Genomic DNA, 13590 nt, shown 5'->3' on the forward strand with positions numbered 1-13590 from the left:
TGCCAAAGGCAACAACATCTGCCTCAGCCACACCATGGAACGGCTCTGGACAGACCACCAGTGCATCCATTTCTCCTTCTTGAAACCCACTGCACACCAGTGCACGCTCCGCCCACCACGCAGAAGCTGGAGAAAGTCTCCGATGAACACCTCACTTCCACCCTCACCTGCACTACCCCACCAACTATGACAGACACCAACACAGCGGCAAGTAACCTCCACCAATGGATCGTCAACTGCCCCAACATTCTCACCTCCCCCTCCAGAACACCGTGAGACAGCACAACAAGAAAGCAAACTGTTTCACCACAGACATCCGAGAAATCAAGTGATCCTTCCAACGACTGGAGAAGACGTGGAAAAACAGCAAAACTCCAGAAACACACTCTGCCTACAAAGCAGCCACCATGGCATACCACCAAGATAAACTTTATCCAAGACAGAATCCTCTCCAACGCCCACAATTCCAAGGAACTCTTCACCATCATACAAGAATTTGCCAGACCCAATAGCGAAACAACTGATGCCCCTCCCTCTCAAGACCTTTGTAACAAACTCAGCTCCTTCTTCCACCTCAAGAAAAATATGCTCTCGGACAACTTCAATGACCAAGATCACTGCCTCACCTCAGCTCTCTCCCCCAGCGATGCCATCCAACAGACCCTCTTTACCTGGACCCCTCTCACCACAGTAGACACCATAAAGACAATGAAGAGCTTCCACTCCAGAGCACCTTCTGACCCCTGTCCACTGCACATCTTCGACAAGTCCACCACTGCCATTGCCCCCGAACTACGCCGAACTATCAACTGCTCCCTCGAGGCCACCAAATTTTCTGACGACTGGAAATGTGCTTAAGTAAACCCCCTTCTAAAGAAGCCTTCCGCAGACCCGACGGATCTGAAGAACTTCAGGCCTATCTCACTGCTTGTTTTTGCTGCCAAAGTCATCGAAAAGGCCATCAACACCCATCTAGCACACTTCATAGAAACCAACAGCATCCTAGACACCTCTCAATCTGGATTCCACAGCAACCACAGTACCAAGCCCACCCTCGTAGCTGCCGACGACTACCAAGGATACACTGCAGCCCTCATTCTCCTGGACCTTTCAGCATCCTTTGACACCATCTCCCACCGCACACTAGCCACCAGGCTGCACGACCCCGGCATCCAAGGAACAGCGCTAGACTGGATATGATCTTTCCTCTCAGGCAGAACACATAGAATAAGACTTCCTCCTTTCCTTTCAGAACCAACAAAGATCAGATGTGGAGAACCCCAAGGATCCTCCCTCAGCCCCACCCTCTTCAACATCTAAATGGCCACCCTCGCAGCTATCATCAGAAACCACAGACTTCGCAACCTGCATGAGCAACAGCTGCCCGAAGCTTAACTCGGTGAGAACAGAAGTCATCATCCTCAGCTCCACCCCCTCTGCATGTGACAACACCTGGTCACCTCGCCCTCAGAAACCTACCTACACCAATGGACCACGAACGCAACCTCAGCATCATATGCGACTCTTTACTCACCATGCACCGCCAGATCAACGTTGTGTCCTGCACATGCTTCAACACCCTCTGCATACTTCGCAAGACCTTCAAGTGGATCCCCCCAACTCAAGGAAGACCGTCACCCACACTCCCATCACCAGCAGACTGGACTACGGAAATGCTCTCTACTCCGGAATCAACAAAAACCTCCTCCCCAAACTCCAGACCTTCCAGAATGCTGCAACTAGACTTATCCTCGACATCCCACAACATGACCACATCACCCAACAGCTCCGCAACCTCCACTGGCTCCCCGTTGAAAGAAGAATAACCTTCAAACTGCTCACACACGCCTACAAAGCCCTCCACAACACCAGACCCAATAACTCAATGAACGAATCTCATTCCACGCCCCCAAGAGAAACCTCCGCTCAGTCGAACTCACCCTAGCCACCGTCCCTCGCTTCCACAGGGACAGAGCAGGTGGCAGATCCTTCTCCTACCTCCCATCCATGACCTGGAACGAACTCCCCCTTCACATCTGACGAAGCCCTACACTCCAACAGTTCAAACAGGACCTTAAGACCTGGCTTTTCGAGTGACCAACAGAGCTGCTCACACCCCCTCCCCCAGCGCCTTGAGACCCTCCCAGATGAGTTGTGCACTCCACAAACCTTGATTGATTGATTAAATCTGCATTAGGAAATCAGCATTATATTATTTGTTACAACACATTCTGTAATGAAAAGTGCACAGGATCTCAAATGGAAGAAGAGCACATTGGATCTGGAAAACAGATTGAACTGCATATACTTTAACAACAACTTTTGCAAGGGACAAAATGTTCTTTACAGAGACAGATTTAGAACAAATATGCAAAGAAATATTTTGGGAAAGTTACATAAGCCAAAATGTGATAGAATTTGAAAGTATGATTTGCAAAGATGATTAGGGCTACCCCAAATTACCCAATTAAAACATAAATTGACAATTTCTTGTTATTTTCTAAATGTCTACATACATCTATCTGCTTTTGATGTATGTGTTGTTTGTTCCTTGTTCAGAGTCATGTCATTGAACTTTGTAAGGTGAAAATTCAGGGTCATGAGCAACCAATTGAAAAAGTAGGTAAGATAATCTATACCAAAGTAATGCTGAATGCACATCTGTAATTCGCGGTTACTTGCCGCAGTTTATCAAATTACATGGATCCATATTATGGATGCAGCACATTTTCTTGAATTGCGCCATATGCACCTTTCAAAAGGTGCCCCCAGCCCAATTCAGGAAAATGCGTCACATTATGGTGAATGTACTGCCTCAGGACAGCTGTGTGCCCATACTGCCCGCATGCATCGCATTTGTGTGAAAAAGTGAGGTGGCTGCTTTAAAACTGCTCTGTGTTTTCACAGTGCTGGCGGCAACCCGCCTGCACCTTCACAAGGTATTAGAGAGTCAGTGACTGCACCCATCTTCAAGGGGATGTCTGGGAGGTCCATGGACACCCTTACCACCTGTCAGAGGGCTGCAGTCAGTTGGCACACTGACAGTGCCCCAACTTTTAGGTGGTGAACTTTCAGTGCACCTCCTGAGAGCTTCTTTGCCTCTGTACCCACGTATGTAATAAGGTGCGGGTGCAGAGGAAAATACGTTCCCTCATTTGCATGGGGCCACGCTCCAATGTTTAAGAGGGAACACCCCATCTTGCATCCGGGGCACTTTCAGAATCTGGCCCCAGATCTGCAATCAGAGTATAGGGCCACTTTCCAAAGGTCACTATCCAGACCGAAAAGCAATAGCCAAACCATACATCATCAAGCCAGATTGGTATCTCCATCCCCTTTTCCCTCACTCGTCGCAATTAAGTGTAGGTCATCTTAAGTCTAAGCTGTGGTGATTGTACCATTCCACATTGCTTTTGCAAGCACACAAGGGGACAGATTTTTCATAGTGTTGCACTGCCCTTGCATCACACATGGTGTCGCAAGGGCAACGCAATACTAAAGTCAGATTTACCAAGAAACGTAAAGCCATCTAGTGTGGCCCTGCATTGCTTGATAAATCTGGAGTAACATAGGGCAGTACAATTTGTTGCCTTTCATTACTCTGCATTGGAAGGCATGACATGGTTGGAGCGTGGGTTTTCCCACACATCCCCCAATGGATTTTGGCGCATTCCGAAATTTACCAAGACTGGTAAACCTGGGAATGCATCAAAATGATATGCCTTCCCACGGGAGAGGCAATGAGGAGATTTCTTCTCTTTGTTTCCTCTTTCTAAGTGTGTCGCTGCATTCTGCAGCACACTTAGAAAGAAGAAAACGCCTCAGAGGATTGTTTTCGTGAGGAAGGTGTACCTTCCTGCGCAAAAACAATCCTGCCTGCAACACAGGCTCTTTTGTGTCATGACACAAGGTTGCCTCTGTTGGCGCCAGGCCTCAGATTGTGCACCAGCACAGGCAGAGTGCAGGAATACAGAGTATCTGACATTGCCAAGAAGGAGAGCTCCAACTGTGAGAACGAGTCTATCAATGGCCGAACTGCAAAGTGAACCGTATGGATATGGGTAAAAACTCCAAGTGTTGGATCTTTCGCGAGGTTCCTGGAGTTGTGATGAGTCTGTAAACAATTAAAAACTTAGGGGCATATTATCAAGGGGGTTTATCTCCGCTTTTTTGGCTTTAAAAGCCAAGAAAGCGGAGATAAAATTATCTCCCTATTACCTAGCTGTCGCTAACACCAGTTAGCGACAGCTAGTAGAAGATAGCGACCATCTTGGGCCCCGCTTTGCATGTCAGTGATATTTATCACTAATGACATGCAAAGTGGGCGTGCCAAGATGTTAGCGACTGGAAACAGTCGCTAACATCGCTATCTCCTATTGCCAACTTTTGGAGATATTCGCGCTAAGCGCGAATATCTCCAAAAGCTAACACCTGCCTCTGAGCAGTTCTTAGCCATGTTATCCAATGGTAGGTGGATAACATGGCTAAGAGCATTAGCTCGGTAATGCATGAATATCGCGGACTTTTCAGCGATATTCATGCATTTCGGCCGATTTTTATCGCTTAGGAGATAAACCTTGATAATGGCAAGGTTCCTAAGCGATAAAAATCGCCGCAGCTCGGAGATAAAAATATCGCCGCTAAACCAACATAGCGATAATTATCGCTAGTTGTTGGTAATATGCCCCTTAGTTACATATTCAGTTTGTGGGTCTGGAAGTTTGTGCTGCACAGGCTTTGCAGATATGAAAACCCTCCTTAGTAGAACTTCTTCTGCCTGAGGAAGCTGTGTCTTTGCAGAGGTATGTCACAGTGCCTCCTCAGTTTGCCAGTGGTCTTTAATATCTAAGGTTTTGCCTGTTGAAAAATATCACTGATTTTAGGCAGTGTCACTTCTTGAGTATCCACCTCTCGTGGATATTGATAAATGATAGCAATATTGTGTGTGTTTTTTAATAAAACATTACCCTTTTTGGCAAATCTATGCAATATATACTGCCTTAACATATTTTCTTGTCTTGTCATTGCCCTTACTCTAGTTATTCTTTTCTTTAATTTTAAAATGTTTCAGACATTATTCGAACATTTAGGACATTGTGGTTGATTTCAGTTTCAGTTTTGTGTTCAGCTATACTCCTATGGGTTTCGGTTTCAGTTTTGGGTGAGGCAGCCATGCTAATGGTGAACAGCCATTAGTACGCGGCTGTTTGTACGCATGCCATTACTTCGCAAGAGTTACTTAGGATGCAATGTAACAACGCATAGCCTTTAGTACGCGTGCTGTTACATTGCATGCGTTGGTACAACGCATGCGTAGGCGGCGGGCGCCGCTCTTTGAGGTCGTCACGGCGCCCATTTGCTCCAGTGAGGATCTGATGGTGTTCTGCTGGTACTTTTCCGGGTCTGCTACTGCTTTTCTGGGTGCAGGCGAGAGTCTGCAACGATGGTCCGTAGGCGAGTCCCTGCAAGATACAAGTTTTTGGAGGTGTAGCACAAGGACATAGGTGAAGTTTGCTGGAAGATGAGGCAGCCTGCAGGAGGCACTGCGGGATGGCAGTGGGCGGAGGCCACTCTCTGCGCCTGCCCTCCAGCCCCCTATCAGCTGCATATCCTGCCTGCCCACAACGGAGGAAGCCGGAGGAAGCAGGAAGGGGGAGAAGATTGGAACCACGCGTGGTAAGATGTAAGTGGAGCTGTGTAGGGTCTTGCAGGGTTGTGTACTTGTGTTTGTGTAGTGTAGAGTAGTGTTGGGGTCGTGCAGGGTAGTGTACCTCTGTTTGTCTGGTTTAGAGTAGTGTCGGGGTCATGCAGGGTAGTGTTTGGGAGTAGAGACAGGACTGGAGCTAGGGGCAGGGTCATGCTGGGGGTAGTGCTGTAGGGTTTAGGGTAGTGTTCTGAAGTTAGTGTAGTGTAGGGTACTGTTTTAGGGTTTTTGGTAGTGTCGGGGGTCGTACAGGGTAGTGTTTGGGAGTAGGGACAGGACTGGGGCTAGAGGCAGTGTCGTGCTGGGGGTAGTGTTTTAGGGTTTAGGGTAGTGTTGTGGTATTAGTGTAGTGTATGATAGTGTTTACGGTTTTGGGTAGTGTCGTGGGGGTCGTGCAGGTGGTAGTAATTTAGGGTTTAGGATAATGGAGTGGTGTTTCAGTACTGTAGGGTAGTGTAGTGTTTTGGTAGTGTTTTAGAGTTTTAGATTTTTAGGCTAGTGTATTTCTCTTTTTTTTTTATTCTAGTGTTGTGATTTAACCCCTTCCATGCTGCCGTCGGCCATTGGCCGACGGCAGCACTACCTCGCTGGTGCTGCCGCCGGCCAATGGCCAACACGGCCCCGCCCATTTTGCGGAAGTGCCGCACTTCTGAAAAATCGCGGCCGCATGGAAGGTGTTAAACAGTCTGTTTTTAATATGTGACGTTATTCTGCATACCTAGGCAAGATTTTACTTCGCATACATTACCACTTTCAATTTAATGGTATGCAAACTAAAAACTTGCGTAGTACCGGTTATTGCTAAGTAATAACCCTGTACTAATGGCATGCGAAGTAATGGCATGCGAAATAACATGTCATATTCATGCTAATTACCAGTAAGCAGATCACAGTGTGTTTTCAAATGCTGGTATTTGATTTTACAAGTTGCGATGGAAAATTAATCATGGTGAAACTCAAAGAGTTGCCATTCCATCATTTTTTGACTGATGAACTTGAATCTAGATGATTATAAACAATTTGAAATCATTATCATACATATAGGAACCTTTCTCAAGGGTGGCTAATGAGACCTGCACTGCATTTATTTATATATTAAATAGTAAGGACAGGAGGTTTATCCTTTGAGGTACTCCTCGCACTGTGATGTTGTTGAGGTAGCTGACTTTGTCCTTGCTGATCAGGATCTGTCCTGAAAATCTCCATAAATGCCCATAGCTCTTGTTCTCCAAATAACAATGTAGAAGGAAATTGTGGAATAAATAGTTACATGTCACAGTGCTTTGTTTATCTGCCCTTTCACGTTGTGACAAACTGCAAAATGTGTCTCCTCTTAGATAGATGTAGAAAACAAAAAGTCATACAGAAGTCAGCATTCTGAAAATGACTGTGCTGTGTTCAGCTTCTATTTCTTTTACATTGCTAGTGGGGCAGAAACACCAATCTGTGAGCAGAGCAGCGCTGTGGGCCACTGCTTTTTGTCGTTAATAAATTGTGGTAATGAAAAGAGTTGTGCCTTGCTCCACCATCTTTAGTGCAGGTTGTAAATACATTGGCTTGCCCTCTTCTTGTTTATATCCCAGTACCCTGGCAAAGAACTTGCTTCTGATGTAGACATCTTCAAACAGATGCGAGAGGCTCTGGAGTCAGGTCTTGCGGGACTTCTGTCTGTTTATTGTGGTGATATACCTATCAACAAATGCTACAGTCGGAGGCTGCTTGGTGTTTTTATGGAGTTTTTTCTACTGGTAAATGTTATAATACTGTTTATTCGAGTATGTGGATGTCTTTGGCAATATGCCCAACTATATGTGATGTACTTGAGTTCTACATCCAATTCCTATTACTGCATAGGGAATTAAAAAGCAGTCAGTAGTTAATCTTGTATTGTTCTTTATAAGCTTTCATTAAATGCCTCTATTTACCAAAAGTCAATAGCGCACACACCTTGAAATGTGTGTCCTGCTACTGCAGCAAACACTTTCGTGCAATGCTTTTAAGTAGGTCTGGTAAATATCGAGGCTAGGGGTATCATAATAAACAGATATCATGGACAAAATATCGAAAGGCAATATTTCAAAAGGTACATTCATACAGTGGAAGTATAGATTTATGTTTTTTTTGCAGTAGGGCAGAGCAGCAGACGTAGCTGCCACTCTGCCCTAGGGCAAAAGAAGAGGGCAGGAATGCACCGTATCTAATAGATGCAGTGCATTCCTGTCCTTTTCCCCTGCGCCAGTGCGCAATGGGCTGCAGTGCAGGCACCTTTGCACCTTGGTGCATGGGTGCCTGCTTTGCAGGGATGATTAGTTTTGTGCAGTAAAGGCATACCTTCCTGCACAAATACAATCACAAGAGGCTTTTTCCTCTTTCTATGTGTTCTGCAGAGAGCAGCACACATAGAAAAAAAAAAAACGATGACAAATAAAGATATGTATCCTTGCTGTGCCTCCCTTACGCCTACGTTTTTGAAGCTGACTCAGACTTATGATTTCTCATAAATCTGGAGCGGTGCCAAAAAGGCATAGATGTTGCTGGGAATGCCCCCAACAACACCCATGCAATGCCCTTTTCACACAGTTGTCTGCGTGAAAGGGGCACATATTCATAAGGCCATGAAAAGCAATCAGTTAGTAACAATTTTGCTGCTAGAAGAGTCAATAATCTAATGATCAGCAGACACAAAGTTTCCTCTAGTTAATCTCCAAATTGCCAGGCAAGGACTTGAATAAAGAGTAAAGGACTTGGGATAATGTTATTACCAGTGTAACCCTACCTGCCATATTGGTCTTCCCCCGAAATATAAAGTTAGAAATCTCAAAGGCACCAAATATTATAAACATACCTAAATAAACATATTAGTAACTTGATGATATATAGATTTTCAAGGTACATAATTGTAGAGTTGAGAATAGTCAAGGCCTCATTTATGAGGCCCTACAGGCACTATTGCAAAGTCGGAACGTCACTTTTTTTACATTTCGGTGGTGCAATGTGCAACTGGCATATTAATGAGGCCGCTTAAAGCTATTCTACATGTCTTTTCATGGCCTTATGAATATGTGCCCCTTTCACGTAGAGAACTGTGTGAAAAGGGCGTTCTAGAGGTGTTGCTGCGGGCATTCCCAGCAACATCTATGGCTTTTTGACAATGCCCCAGATTTATGAGAAGTCATAAGTCCCAGGCAGCCCCCAAAATGTAGGCCTAAGGGAGGCACATCGAGGAGAAATATCTTTATTATTAATAAAGGTGGTAGTTGATTTTTTTTTAGTTTATGCTCATGTTTTTTGAGGTATTATTATAGTGGGGTGAAAAGTATATATATATCTCTCTATATATATCACCTACTGGCGGTCACCAGTAGGTAGTTATAGTTAGGACCTAGTTTCCATAGGAAAAGCGTTTTTCTTTTCCCAAAACCTTTGGCGCCGTTTGATGAATCTTCAATAATTTTTCAAAATTAGTGGCCCGCGCCGGTCAGCTTCTGTCTTAAGCGGTTTCGCGTGATTCGCCAAGCGGGGGCCGAGAAAAAAGGGAGGTCCCAAAACGTGTTTTCTCCATGTTAATTTCCAGAGGAAACTACAGACACGGCTACAGCCCGAATTGCTGAACGGAATTACACCAAATTTCGCAAAAAGGTAGCCCTTGGTACAGAAAGCGACCTTTTTATTAAACGGTGTAAATCTGTTCAGTAGTTTCTGAGAAATTAAAAAGTAGAGGTCGGAAAATCAATTTCCCATAGGAAACTTTAGCCAAGTCAACAGCTCGAACTGCTGAACTGAATTACACCAAATTTGGCAAAAATGTAGTGCTTGGTTCAGAAAGTGTCCTTTTTTTTAAAATGGTGAAAATCCGTTCAGTAGTTGCTGAGAAATTCAAAAATAAAAGTTTCGATATCTAGGGACGCAGTGGAGTCGCGAACCCTTCCGAGCACGAGCTTCACTGTGATTGGCTGCCAACACTCCAAACCAGGAAGTGTTGGCAGCCATCTTGTGACTCGGTAGAACTGAGTCACAAGAAAACAGGGAAACAAAGGTGAAAAAGAAGAAAAGGGGCCAGGATAGAAACACCCTGACCCCCTAGGCCTGCTCAGGGAGTCCCACAAGGACCCCCTGGGCCCAGAAAAGCATTTTTAAAAATAATTTCAGTGGAATTCGTGTTGGGGTCGCGAATCTTGCCGAAATTATAAAAAATGAGGCCCGAGGGCATTGACCAATTCCTTATTTAAAAATTGCAGGCGCCCGCAGGGGCCCCCGCAGACCTGGGGACAGCCACTCCCCAGGAGCTATGTAAATACAACTATGTGGGAGGGCATGTGGTCTCCCGCAGCCCCAGGGACCGCCACCCCCAGGGCTTCCTTTTTAATGTGTGATAGGCCTCCAAGGCACCCCCATGCCACCAGGACTGCCACCCCGGATTCTTTTCTAAAATATTCACAGGGGCACACAGCCCCCTGCAGCCCCGGGGGATGCCACCCACTCGGGGCTATGCAAATGATACTATGCTGGAGGGCACTGGGCCCTCCTGCATCCCCGGGTACCGCCACCCCCGGGGCTTCCTTTTTAAAGTGTGGGGGCCTCCAAGGCCCCCTCAAGCCACGGGGACTGCCACCCCTGGTTCTTTTCTAAAATATTTGAGGGGCACACGGCCTCCCAGCAGTCCCAGCAACCGCCACCCCCAGGGCTTGTTTTAAAAAAAAAAATTAACCTGTGTGGGGGCTCGAGCCCCCCCACATGCCCCGGGGACTGCCACCTCCCCAGGGTTATGTTAATAAAACTATGCATGAGGACATGCGGCCCTCTGGCATCCCCGGGGACCGCCACCCTCCCGGGGATATGCAAATGATACTATGCCCGGAGGGCACTCGGCACCCCCAAGCCACGGGGACTCCCACCCCTGGTTCTTTTCTAAAATATTTGCGGGGGCTCACGGCCCCACGCAGTCCCAGGGATCACCAAACTCTTGGACTTGTTTTTTTTAAAATAAAATAACTCTGTGGGGGGACTCTAGCCACCCACACGCCCCAGGGACCAGCATCTCCCCGGGGCTTTGCACTCGTAGGGAGGGGGGCTGCGTGGCCCCCCTCCTGGAGGCTTTGGTGGACCTGGGGACCGCCACCCCCCCAGGGCCGGTTCCTGCAGTATCCAGGGGTGCCCACCCCTGGTACACTGGTGTTTGCTATGGCAGGGTGGGATTTTTGAAGCGAGAGCAGGGAAACCAGCTCTTGCTTCCAAAATCCAAAGCAGATTGCTTTTCCAAATGAGAGGGGCTGCATGTCAGCAGCTACCGGTGTGGAAAAGCAATGCCGGCTCCCACAGGAGGTGGGGAGCCGGCGGGACCGTGGGGGAATTGAGGTCCCCCCACGGTCCCCAACTGATAGGGCCGGCCCTGGGAGATTGGGTCCCTGGGGCCAGAAGTAGGCCGGGTGGCGGGCCCCTTCCCTAAAAAAAATTTAATAAAAAGCAGCGGGCCCTGGGGGATGGGTCCCCGGGGCCATAATTGGCCTGAGGAGGGGGCCCACCTGACCCCCCTCCCAAAAATAAATAAAAAAAAGGATGGCCAGGCCCTGGGGAGTGGGGTCCCCAGACCAGAAGTGACCCAGGAGGGGGGCCCCCTCCCCTCAAATTAAATATATATATTTTTTAAATGAAAGGTCGGCCCCAGGGGATGGCCTGAGGAGGGGGGCCACACAGCCCCCTCCATATATAAAGATAAAAAATAAAAATACTGGCCATGCCCTGGGGGATGGGGTCCCCGGGTCCGAAAATGGCCTCGGGAGGGGGGCCACGCGGCCCCCTTCCATTTTTATGCACATGTCGCGTGGTCGTATCCAAAAACCCGTTGATGGGTTTTCCGAAACGGCCATGCGACATGTGAATACGGCATTGATCCTTTAATTGAGATGGGCCAACGCCACATATATCCTACTGGGAGCACGTATCACACTTGAATTTCCCTAATACAGTGTGAAGAACTTTTGGAAAATTTTGAGGTGGCCACTTCTTGAATATAGACTGGAGGAACGAAAAAAATATCTTTGAGAGAGTCTATCAAGTATAGACTGCCAGTAATACAGGAAGGATAATATTTGGAAACTGATAAGCATTGTTCATAGTGGGCTGCCTTAAAAGAATACTATAAATCGTGAGAAGTGATTGAAGAACCAGCTAGTAATAGATCAAATCACGAATTCTTGCCCTGAAGAAGTTCTTTTGGGCGAAAAGGGTTGGCTACAGTCTTGTGAAGAATAAGAATAAAAAACATTTATAAAAAATACCTGCTGAATGGATTCTAATTTTTGCTATACTTATGTGTTGTTGACTTTCTTGTGTGGAGTGGTGGATCATTTTATTTTATTGTAAACTGTGGAATTTCCCTTGGAAGCTTAGGGGTATTGAGCTTCAGGTCCTTAACACCCAGATTTTATGATTACTTAAACCAGAATATTGATAGGTGCAGTCATTATTACCTTATACCCTGTGTTCTCTTTTGTTGTTTTTGCACTAACATATGTAATTTTACAATCACCTGAGCACTACTGATGCAGTCCAGCCATCTCATTGTCAGTACCCATGCACTCCTCCAATGACCCAGCCAGCGCCATGTACTTATCCAATCACTCCACCAAAACCCAAGCAGGTATAAAATCACCATGCACTGTCCTTGCAGCACTCTAATCATCCAGTCACTACCCATGTACTCATGCAGAGACCCAGGCACTAACTCATGGCAAATACAGAGGAGGTCATGCTAATCACAGGGGTACCACAATACATAGTGTTCCCTACTGTATATGGGTGTTTTTACTGTATTCTAAGTGTCTTTTAGCATAGTACTTGCTCTAGGCCTGGTTAGTCAGAGTCAGTTACCACCACAACCCGTCAGCAAAAAGTTGGGGGCACAGGAGGACTTTCTGCTCCTCTGTTGGTTCTTTCTGCGCATCTCTTGCTTCTTCCTGCACTTTTCTTTGTCTTTCTGGACTTTTGTTGCCTCTCTCTGCATTTCTCTCACTTCTTTCTGCTCCTTTCATCCTCTTTCTTTACTTGACCTACCTTTGTAGACATAGTTAGAAATTAGCATTTAAAAAACCTTTGAAATTCACTGAAAAAAACATAGGTTTCAGGGACGTTATAGTTAGAACTTAGCATTTAAAAACCTTTGAAATTCACTGAAAAAACATAGGTTTTAGAGACGTTATCGTTAGAAATTAGCATTTAAAAAACCTTAAAAATTCACTGAAAAAAATCCAGGTTTCAGGGACGTTATAGTTAGTTGGACATTTTACTCGTACAAAACCGCAAAAAATCGGGCGTTATAGTTAGTTCAGCTAACTATAACTCGTACCCCCCTCAATACACTGTTGATGATGTCACATAGTACATCATTCATGACATGGTCAGTGACATCACTGATGACATCTCAAATGACATCACTGATGACATCTCTGATGATATTAGGGTATGAGGAGGTGCATCAGATTATCACGTATAATCTGATGCACCTCCTCATACCCTAATATAACCTTTGATACACCCACTCTAAAATACAGGCTACCATTTTTGAAACCATAGACACACCAATACCAGTTAGTACAAACCCACTCACTAATTCCTAGGTCTACACACACATCCACTCATTCACCCATACAGTCACTCATACATGCAGTCAACCATCAATACGGTATTATCATATACACTCACATATCTATACAGACACTTACACACTGCCACTCATCCATAGAGTTACTCACACACCTAGTTAGTCATGCAAATAATCAATCACACTCCCATTTACCCACCTATACAATTATACACATACCACCTCACTTATTCGAAACATATACTGACACATACTTACACCCTTATAGAATAACTAATAACAGTAC

This window comes from Lissotriton helveticus, chromosome 6, assembly GCF_964261635.1.
Source record: "Lissotriton helveticus chromosome 6, aLisHel1.1, whole genome shotgun sequence".
NCBI lineage: Eukaryota > Metazoa > Chordata > Amphibia > Caudata > Salamandridae > Lissotriton > Lissotriton helveticus.